We start from the raw sequence: 11,923 nt of genomic DNA, 5'->3' as shown, positions 1-11,923 counted from the left end.
GAGGGAGGGCTCAGAAGGGATGTACTCATTGCCACAGCTGGTGGCTGCACAGCACACAGAACCAAGCTCTTATCAGGGGTTAACAGCAAAAGAGCAAAAGGAAATGGGCACAAGTCAAATCCATATGGAGATAAATTCTCCATGAGAGTGGTCAGACACTGGAACCAGTGTCCAGAGAGCTCAAGGGATCACCAGCCTTGGAAATATTCAAAACTCATCTGGACAAGGCCTAGTCTCAATTTTTAATGTCACCCTTTTTTAGTGGGCAGGATTAATCATACAATCTCCAAAACACCCTGGCTGCCTATACAATGCTATGATTGCATGATCCTCTCTATACAAGGATTTAAATGCACATACATTTTTGGCAAATATTATCAAAGCACATCCTGGTGATATTTGTATATGGGTGTTCTCATTTGCATACCCAGAAATTCCTGGTTATTCAGCAGTATACAGGTTTTAAAATTCCCTTTTTTTCCATTTTACCTGTGTTGTCTGACATCAAAATGAGAAATAATAGCAGACAAAACCCTTTTCTTTTATTGCACCTGAGATACAGAATGGTATTTCCTCTCAAAATATCTTTTCCCCCAAAACCACTAAGATTGAATATATGTTCTTCTATGACTATACTCTAAAAAGAGAAAAATATGAGCAAGCATTATGACAGATAATTTAAATATAAATAAATCTTTTCAGTGCCATGACTGGAGTATAATAAACCCATAACTCTGTTTCCTGTATATTGACCTAAGGATACATGAACTTTTTCAGAACAGTGGTACTTTTCTAAGTATCACAGGTTCAATAGATCTCATTTCTCTTTTTCTCCAGACACACACAAAGAAACCCATTAAGTGTTTTGGATTTAGCCAATACATTTGAATACAACTTTTTTATGTGTCCTCTGAAATCTCTCCAAAGTGAGGAGTATTTTTCAGTGGCTCAGACAGTGAACACAATAAAGAGGGAGATTTTTGAAGGCATAAGGAAATAGAAGTAACAGCAGTCCTGTCTCTGACTGATGGTCAGATGCTAAAATTCTGTCTCCAACAGCAGCCAGAACCAGACACCTAAAGTGGAGTCTAACAGGGAGGTGAATAAACTACTTACCCTGAATGCTCCTCCAGCCTCCACCAATCTGCAGCTCAGGGGCTTTCAGAGCCTGAGGTGATTTCCATGTACTCAGCAGCCTCCACAGAGTGGTGAGTGCTAATGGCCAGGTTAGTCCCTAATTCTTATGTATGAAGTCAGGATTGTTGATTTCCAGTATGTCCCATTTTAGATTAAATTTCCTTTTTTTTCCTATTTTACTGCCCAATCCTTAGCCATGCAATATTTTTCTGCAGTTCTGCACAATCAGCTTTCAACTTTACTACTCTGAAGAATTTCGTATCATCAGTACAAGTCTGTCAACAGCCTATATTCACCCACATTTATAGAACATTATACATAAATTAATATTTTTAATTCCACAGGTCTTGGCACAAAGCATTCTGGATCTCTCTTCCCTGGGAAAACTTTCTCCTTTTACCCTCTGTTACCTATCTTTTAAACAACTTTTAACTGTTTTGCCTTCCTTCTTGTCCTTGGATGCCTAGGCTTGTAAATGAATCCTGGGGGAACTCAACAAAGAGAGGTGCTGATCTCTTCCCCCTGGTATCCAGTGGCAGCATGTGTGGGACTGGTTCGGAGCTGTATTGTCAGGGGAGGTTTAGACTTGGTTTAGAGACATTAGGAAGCATTTCTTTACTGAGAGGGTGGTCAAAAGCTGGAAGAGGCTTCCTGGAGAGGTGGTGGATGCCCCAAGCCATCAATGTTTAAGAAGCATTTGGACGATGCCCTTAAAATTGCGCTTTAACTTTTGGTTCACCCTGAAGTGGTCAGGCTGGTTGGGCAAGATGTTCCTTGTAAGTCCCCTCCAACCACTCTAGTCCAGTCTAGTCTAGCCTAGCCTAGTTTAGTCTATATCAAACAGCCTGGAAATCTGTGCGGGTGGTGTCTGCTGCAGCTACATGCAAAGAATACCAATAGGAGACACACACACCTTTCCACTACACAGGATGTGCAGTGAGATCCTCCAAACATGATATTCATTCTTACTTCCATGGATTATACTCTTTACTGACCCAACAGATCTGCTCTGTACAGATGTTTGGCATCAGATTTTCCCTAGTCCCCTTAAAAATCAGCAACCCATTTAATTCCTAAAAAACTGACAGAAACCAAGGAGTTCTGCAAGAGAGTCTCTACACCACAGGTAGCAGCTGAGCTGTTTTATCCCTACATTGCTCTGGAATGCTGAGGCAAACACCCTCTCATACCGGTGACTCGCTGTTTTTCATTTGCTGTCTTTGTTCTAAAATTAGTCACATACTTTTGGTGATTGAAAAGTTCAAAGCTGAGCTAAGAGCAAAGCATATTATATTCCAAAGCTGTAGAAGTGCCTCACTCCTATTATCCTGTAAGAAACAGTTATGAACATGATGCCTTTAGATGAGCTACACAGATAGATTCCATAGATATAAGTATTTTCTAAGTTAAAGTATCCATTCAAGTAATTCAGGTAAACCTGTTGCTATTCACTCAGTCCATGTTTACAGTGATGAAGTCCCAGCTGCATAGTCCTGCCCTTGTCTTGAGGCACCCATTTGCCTTCAGTCCTTTGCACATTTAGGATTGTTCAGTTGATGAAATAGAAATATAAAATCTATATATTTATATAGAATATATAGTTGTATTTATATTTTATATATATTTATATAATATTATGTATTTTATTATATATGTATTATATATATATGTATTTTATTATATATATTATATATAATATAAATATCTCAAATGCCTAAGCACAGCAGAAATGCCACTGATGTGGGTCTACACTGGGGAATTTCATTTCATAAGTTGTCATCCTCTGTAAGTATTTAGCACAAAAGGACACAAAAGAAAAAAAAGAAACTCAAAAAATAAAATTTTTCATCCATTGGTGCAATCTTCTCTCCCAGTTAGCACATTTCAACGGGCACATAGGAACTTACTATGTCATGGTAACTGGTTCATGGACTCACTTTCTTTAATTTAGCAAGAGCTCAGCTGCAGACCATGGGTTCCAATAGACCAGTACAATCCTGATCTATATTTTTCCACAGTGGGAAAAAATATGAGCTCACTGTTTCGGAGACTGAAAGTTTTTGTGCAGCAATATGAAATTTTAAGTAGATCCGTTATATATCCCCATGGGTTTAGAGAGAAAGCACTTCCTTGCCTCTGGAATAATTCTTAGATGCAAAAAAAAAAAGTCTCTCCCTCTAATCTGTCTTTCTGGCAACAAGGCCAGCCCTTTATCATTACCCTAATGTTGTCAATTACTTTCAGTTAATGCCAGATCCCTCTCATTAATGTCAAGAAAACATAAGCTCCTCTCTTTCCCTGAATTCCCCTTACAGAGGCAAGTGTTGCCTGTAGTGGAATGTGTGCCCAAATGCAGTCAGTGGGAATTGCTGTGTGAGGCTGTAAACACACTGCCTGCCTGATGCTTATGCTGCTTAAGACCTGAGAGGATGAATAAAAGAAGTTTCATCACTGTATGCCTCTTTTCTAACTCAAAGTACAGATTAGGAATTGTGAACTTTTTTCCATTGTGAACTAATAGGCATAATAATCCTATCAGTGTTTGCATTTTTGCACTGGTAGGTGACTTGTTGAGCAGTCTGTACCTACCTTAGACAACATACACAAAAGATAATTTCAAACAAAGCATTCAGCCAGTGCAGCATGTGTGTCTGTGCAGGGACCTGCCTGTGCCTCCACCCAGCTGCAGCAGTCCTTGCAGATCCACCCTGGCAGCCCAGCACTTCACCCAAACCCCCTCCCTTACCTCACACCACCTCCAGCATCTCCCAGCTGCAAATCCTTCCCACCACTCGTCAGCACCAGATTTGGCAGAAGCTTTTTTACATAAATCTGTAACAGAGAAACCCACGGCGTTGGGAGCGGGGGGGACAGCACATTTATTGCTTTTGCAGGGCAGAGGGGAAACTCAGATTATTAAAGCTCAGTTTTCACCATTGGTGGAAAAAATAGGACTAAAAGAAATGGTTTTACAAAGTGTTTAAGCTGCCCACCCACAGCATGTACTCAGCACGCCTATTCAGGTCAGCACACTATTTCCTATGAGTCACGTTCAGCTGTGCCTTAGCTGCATATTTTAGTCAGAGTGATCTTAGCTGAAGCCTTTGCTGTGAGGAGGCTGGCAGTGTCCAAATTTGTTCTAGTATCCTGGAATTTGCTCCTTTGAGTGTTGTGACTCATAATAATCCTACAGAATTAAACTGTTTCTGTGTACCATTCCCACTGAGCTAATGAAATGGTTAAAAACCCCACCCGTGGTACAGAACTGCCACACAATTGTTAGAGAATTAGTAATACAATATGGAGGTGGGTTATACAGCTCAAATGCAGCTACACCAGCATTATCTAGCTGAGCATGTTGCTGGGGGAAAAAGCCAAGGCTTCTTTTCATAATGCAGCTGCCAGCTTCAAGTTCCTTATTACCCCTCTCTCAGCTAGGAGCGTGACTATCATTTTTGGCTCTACAAATGTGGGGAAATAGTCACAGAGCTGCTCTCAGGAGACCACTCAACCCACAGAGGGGTGGTCTCCCAGCCTCTGGTGGCTGCTGCAGGCCATGGCTTGGGTGCCACATGTGAACCCCCAGCCTCCCCAGGCAAAGTAACCAACAGCCATTGTTGTGTCTTCAAGAGAAAGAGAAGCTCCAGCTCTAAATCCACCCAGTGAAATATCCATGTTGTCATCTTCCACTAAACTAGCTTGTCCTGGTCCCATGAGCACTATAGAGTACATTTTGCTGGGAGTTAGCTGCTTACATGAGTTTTATGGCTCCTTAAGGCCTGCCCAGCCCTTTGAAAACCCCAGCCCAAGGACTTCAGTGCTCGTGGTGTTGCAGCAGCAGTTGCATTGCTAAGAGATGCTTTTTGTCTTACAGCTCCTAAGTACAACCCCTAACGGCTGTTAGGGTGACAGGTGCCACAGCCCAAAGGGATGAGGAAGCTCCAAAGCTGCTTCCACAAAAAGTGGAGAAGGGGAAGAGCCAGGAACAGCAGAATCAGTATGATTCTGGAGCAGAGGGGAAGACCAAGCAGTTTACAAGATGGTTTTGTTTCTCCTGTGACCAGTGAGCTCACCCCAGTCACTGCAGGACTGGGTCCCTCACCCACCCCTGGCTGCACACACAGAGAGGCAGAATGACTCCCCACACCCAGCAACCATTTCACCAGAGGCAGAGCAATTTACTGACTTGTGTTAAATGGGTAGGCTCGTCACTTGGGATTACAATTAACACTGGAAGGAGATCCAAGAAGTTGTAAAAGTTTAAAGGCATGCCTGTCATGTAATATTCTCTTCAACTTAAATTATATCAAAAATCTGGAGCATATGCCTAATAAGCAAGAGTAGAATTAATCCCCTAGCTGTCAGCAACAGTGCTCTGAAATGGTGACTTACATCTAATTACATATTTTTTTAAAGCCTGGCTGCAATCAGTTAGCTTCTGCCCCTCCTCACAAAGAGAGGAACCATGGCTGGGATGTGAGATTATATGTCACAACTGCAGGGGCATTTACACTTGTGTTCAAATAGTTAAAGCTGAATGGACTCAACACCTCCAAACTCACAGCAGTGCAAAATGAGAGCTTGCAACCAACACCCTCCAGCTCTTTGTGACTGAGAAAGGGCACAGGAAACCTTCTATCTTTATTGCATAATTTAGACCCATTTCCTTTTGATGCTCACTCCAGCATCCATGCTGCCACCACTAACTGGCCAGGCCATGCCACACCACTGCAATGAAAGCCAGGTAAGAGACTTCAGAGGCTTGTTTGGGGATTTTTCAGGAAACCTACAATGCCTCCTAATAAGAGAGGTAAAGATAGGAGGAGCTACTAGAAAGCACAAGCTGATACATTTTTAGAGTATTCTTAATAATGTTATGTTTCCTAAGACATTATAACAGTGGAGCAATCTAACCATCTTAGAAAACCCTGTTCTGAATTTTCTTGCTTTTTTCTCCTAGAAACTTATTTTTTCTGGCTTAATGTCTATTTCCATACTGAGGCCAATGTCCACTGTGGGACATGAGTTTTATTTGCTCTGTTTCCTCAAATGCAGGTCAGTAGCAACAGATTATATCCCCCCATGCTGTTTGTTAGAGTTAATATTGCAGTAAAACAAGAGAATTTAAATCCAGGAAATACTTCCTACAGCAAGCTAGTATAACATTTTGGGCCTGCAGATTCAGACTAGTTTGTACCAATCCTGAAAATGAGGATTGGAACAAATGAGCTACTGATGAATGAAAAGACCAGTGCCTAAGCAAAGAGAAATTATAAATTACAGTCAGCCTTTGTACTGAGATGTACTAACTCAGCTTTATGTTAATTGCTAGTGTTGTGAAACCACATCTCATGGCTGACTTGGCCCACTCTGCACCTCTGCACACTTGGATGCCCCCAGTAAAATGCATTTTTTCCAATAGGGCCTGCTGAGGCCCACAGTAACTTTTGACAGCACATGAAGTAAAGCTGGTGAGAGCAGCCTCTCTCCCCAAGTCACACCAGACTACATTAAAGTTTATATTCTTATTGAAAAACCTGTCTCATGATTCCCATCAAAAATATTTTTTATTAAACCCTCTCTAGACTCAACTGATTGAGACTTTTAATAATGTATTCAGGTTTTCTCCCATCAATCATCCACCAAATTGTTCTTTCTTTTTTTTTTCTTCCATTATTATTGAAAGATTAGCTCCACCGTGCAGCACTAATTAGGAAGGAGGATTGATTGAAAAGGCAGCATTTCATTGAACAATAGTTACTCAATTTTTTGCCAGGTTAAGGCAGGCTTCTGCCATTATTTTTACATAACCTAGCCCTTAGAGACAGAAGCAACATCCTGCAGAGAGCAGAAACTACTTGCTTAGGAATACATCTATAAACCTGACAAGAATCAGCATCCAGAGACTGCTCCAGCTCCTGTCTGCAGTCTCTGAAGTTTTCAGCTGAAGTATAGTGAAAATGAGTTTCTGCAGTGCTGGATCCTAACCAGAGAGGAGAGTGGGTACTGCAGGTTTTCAGTCAGGAATCTTCAACAAAAAGCTACAACAAAAAAAAAAACATCCCTTGCTTTTATTTGATAAAAGCATCTGTAGGAACTGTCTGTGTGAGGAGAGTAAGAAACTTGTTATTTTCCCTGGCACTGGGAGAGCAAATGAAAGCTTCCAGCAGGCAGTTTTGCTAATAGGATTTGATTTAGTGGTAGAAGTGGTCTCTGTTCCATCCTGGGGATGCAAGCTGGGGAGGGGTCACCCACTGCAGCTGAACTCACATCCAGCCCAAGTGGGTGCAGAAAGGAGAACCCAAGGGACTCAGACTAGGCATAGACATCCAGCACCTTCCCTCTCCCTCCAAGGTGACAAAGTTGGAGTTGAAATGACACAGCAGCAGCATCTTTGTAGCAGATTGAAGTAACCCTGGAAGAGATTTGTCTGCTCCTTGGTATGTGCCATTATGCTTTTACAATATTCATTAGAAAGAGGCCCAAATTACAAAATATGGATATCAATTTGGCCTGCCCAGTGTGTCATGACCTAGATGTACTAGCCTGAGAAGATGAAGTTAGACAACATAAATTCCTGGGCAGGATTTGCATTCATTTCAAGGCATCTGAACTTGGAGCTGTTTGGGAGGAGGGCTGAGGCATGAATGAGTGATTTCCCTAAGAAACAGCTCCTGACAAACTGGGCCAGAGAGGGCCAGAGGAGCTGCTCCAGCTACAGGAGCATCCAGCAGCCTCTTCTGAAGTGGAGGGATACTGAAGGAGGAAGAAAAAATAGATCTTTCTGGGAAAGGAGGAGAGTTCCTAAGGACATTTCATGAGGCCAGGTAGCTGAAGGGGTAGCCAGCTTAGATCAGTAACTCTGATAAACTGTACACAGTCCTAACAGCATCCTGAAAAACCCCTCTCAGGTCTCTTCCCTCGACTCAGTGGGTCTTCACAAAGAAAGAGAAAAGCCTGAGCATTTCTTGTAGCTTCATTTCAGGGTTTAGCCCAGGCATGACTGCAAAGCAGCTTATTGTTTGTTCAACAGCACAGCAGGAATTTCTTTCTCTCTCCAACAGAAAGAAGGTAGCTAGGATCCAGGAGAGGAGCAGAGATATTCTAAATACATAGGAAAGGGATAAATAAAAAGATCAGGAATTTTGTCTGAAACTAGGAGTTAAAAGGAGCAGATATACTGTCCTCTGTGGATGTGCACTGCTGAAACCACAGCAGCCCAATTTCCAACAGGGTTTTCATAACACTACCACAATACTCAACTATTAATAGAAGCAATTCCTATCTGGACTGATGGGAAAATACCACAACACAGATGATTTCATTGATTCTCACCTTGAGAAAAGGTGTGAAAATTAACCTCATCAGGGTCAAGGAAGAGCAACTTTTCAAGCCTCTCCTTATTTGTCCACTTCCTAAAAGCAAGTCCTTTCCCTTGGTCTCACCTCCTGCACGAGTCTTCTTTTCATCTCACACCAAACCAAACCACGCTCGGCTCTTGCTGGCTCAGAGGGGAGCAGAGGAACTGAGGCAGTTTCTGTATCCCTCAGGATCCTGAGCTCTGAGTCTGTAGGCAGTAAGTAGAAGGATGCTTCATTTGGTTTTCCACCTTTGCAAGAATTTAAAAACCTGCTGAGATCACAATTTGCCATCATTTGACATTGCTCCCACTGTCTTCAGTGAATCCTGGCTCAGGCACCCGGTGAATCAAAGATTCTGTGCCATCTCTCCCCCAAGGCAGGTAGTACTTCCCAGAGCTGTTTCCTCCTCTTTCTCAAGGAATCCCAGCACATCAGCTCCACCTCTCTGCAAGGTTCCTCAAGAAAGTTCTTTTGGATAAAACATTGGCCCCTATAACTGCAAATGAAAGACAAATTCAGCAGATAAATGAGCTCGATATTATTTTATTGTAATTTAAACAATCATTTTTGAAGTGTGTAAGAATATATAGAACCTGTAATCAGAGCCAAGAGATGTCACTGAATAATACATGACATGATATAAATTAAGGAAAGAATGATTATATGTAATAAAAAGAATAAGAAATTTCTTCTTGCAGGAAGGATAGGAACCACATTATTGCTGAGCAGAGAGTGATAAAAATCATCTCCTTATGAATAAAGCAATGGGAAAAGGAAATGCCAGAGAGAATGGAAACGACCAAGGAAGGCTTGGCCAGGACTTAGTAAGCAAAGCCAGGGGCTTATAACTCTTCCCAACAGAGCAGTGCAGTGATGCTCACAAATAATTTATTCCACAACCAATGTATAAACTACTGATGAGTATTTTTTTGTTTTTCAGAGGTTTTTACTTCCTACAACTTCCTGGCTGATAAAAAAACCTGGCATAATGATGAGCTGAGTCGTGTATGGAGAGGGAATTGTGAGCCAGCAGGAGAGCAGCTTCCCTGTGCTGCAGTTCCCCTGTGTGAGGGGTCCTGGCACAGAGCATTAAAGCCTCTCCAGACCCATGTTGTGCTGTTCCACCCACAGATTTACCTCATTCTGAGTCAGCTGAGTGGTTAAAAGTGCATTCATTCCATGGAAATTCAGGCCTCCACCATCTCCTATATTGAGCAGCTATATAATGAAAGAAATTGCCTGTGTCCAACCACCCACAGCAAGGTAATCACAGGATCATCAGCCACCAGGGTGGGATGAGACCTCTAAGAATGTGGCAGCCTGGCAGCACCAGCACTCAGAAGCTTCTAGCTTGTAAGGACAGTATTTATTACTGCCTGGCCCTCAAAAGCTTGTGTCCCCAAAGAAATGGCAGACTATAACTTGTACCCTTTAAACCAGAATTAGTGATGGCTGAATAGAAGTTCCTATAGAGTTGAACAACTTCTCACCCAGCTTCGAGGAAGAAGATGAGAAATATAAAAATGTGCCATGCTGAGGACAGAGCAGTGAATAACTGTGCCTCCTGTCCTGTGGTCTGAACCTCCACTGCCTTGCAGAACGAAAAACAAGGCGGTGCCCATACTCCAGATAAAAATTCTGCCACAAAAGTGAATTGCAGGCTGAGATTTGGTAGATCAAAGAGGTGTTTTCTGCAAAATCTAGTGACTGCCCATAGTGCAAGGGGGCAGAGAATCAGACATTCATCTACTGGGCTTGAGAACTTTTACTGGAAATCACACAAAATTAAGTTCCTGTTTAAAACAAACCATGATGTTTCCAGGGTAGATCTATAGATAAAGATGTGCCTTCAGCTTGAGAATGAGCAAAGTGCAAAAATCACTTTTGCATCAGTTTCATTATCTTCTTAAATCTACTCACCATGATGACCCTCCTATCCCATAATATATCAGCCCTACACAAATATTTCAGCCTAAATACAAAACCCTTCCAATTGCTTTCTTCCTGCAGCCAGCAGGAGAAAATAACCTTATTATGTTGCAGCTTGGGCTGGGAGTGGGAAGCAGAAGGGCTGCAGTGCTGACTGAGGAAGAGCTGGGTCAGCAGCCTGAGCTGGCACCACACAGGGCTCCAGCTCTCCTGCCTGGGTGGAGAGAAGTTCCCCAAATCCCAATACAGCATTTTGCAATAAGCTAAGGGTTTGTTGCCTGGGTTTTTGGTTTTTTGGTTTGTTTTTTTTTTCAGTCCTGTGACTTCTGAAGAGGGAGAAATGCCCCGTTAATCAGGAGAGAAATTATGTTACCACAGCAATTTAGCATGCAGGATTGATTTCTAAATGAAAAAATAGGCAGTCTTAACATCATGTCTAGAGACATTTCATGTACAATACATACTTCTCCATACTTTCTTCATTATAAAAATTAGTTCTTTCAACTTCTCCAGCTACCATCCTGATGGCTGCAAATCCATTTTTCCTCCATTATCTGTTTACAGTGTAGCATGTCTAGCAGACTGTCTCATAATGTTTTTCCAATTAACAAAAAAAAAAAAAAATAGCATTAACACCTGCATCTTGCTTCATAAATTCATCAAGTCTCTAGATTCAGCTGTGATCTTCCTTGGCATCTGTGAGTTTGGGGTCAGTTTTCCAGCTGCTCTCACTTTCTTGGGGCAGCCATTGCAAAACCCTCCCAGCTGGCACTGGTGTAAGGAGCGTAATGGAGAATTTTCAGTGAATGAAACTTCAGAGTTTATAGTTTCTTATTTTGGACAGAATTTATAGTTTGTTAGTTGTTACAGAGTAGTCTAGACAAAAACAATTCTGACTAAAAATAATCATCTTCATTAGAAAATTCAATTCCATTTAGAAAATTCGATTCTATGAAGGTGATGTTGCACATCCAAGAAAATTTCTAGGAAACAAAAAAGCTTTTTTGCCTACTTCAAGTGAGGACTTGCAATCTTAAACCTTACAGTCACAGAGATGCATGAGCTCAGAAAAGTACCTTGCAAATTCTACTTCTTCCTAGGTGACTGAAACTTTCATTTAAAAGATATGAAGAAAGCTTGGAAATTGTCTTTTCTTAGCAGTATTTACAGATCTTTTTAAAACTCTATCTGTTTCTTCATGGTTGGCTTGCAAGTTAGAAACATTGAGAATATCTTGCTGAATAATAATTATTAATGCAAATATTAATTTATTTAAACTGTTTTGAAAGACTCAGTGTCATATCATGCCTAAAGAGACCTATTCATCACTTCTTGAAATTTTGAATCTTTTTAAATACCCATGATCTTGATAACCCTCTGCTGGTTTTCTTCATCTCCACTTCCTAAAAATTTTGGATACGATTCTGTTCATAAAGCCCAGTATATCAAAGAGAGAACAAACCAAGTTTAATAGGTGATTTATCCTCCTAATTTTT

Source organism: Molothrus ater, chromosome 2, assembly GCF_012460135.2.
Source record: "Molothrus ater isolate BHLD 08-10-18 breed brown headed cowbird chromosome 2, BPBGC_Mater_1.1, whole genome shotgun sequence".
NCBI lineage: Eukaryota > Metazoa > Chordata > Aves > Passeriformes > Icteridae > Molothrus > Molothrus ater.
Note: the sequence above shows the minus strand (reverse complement) of the source record.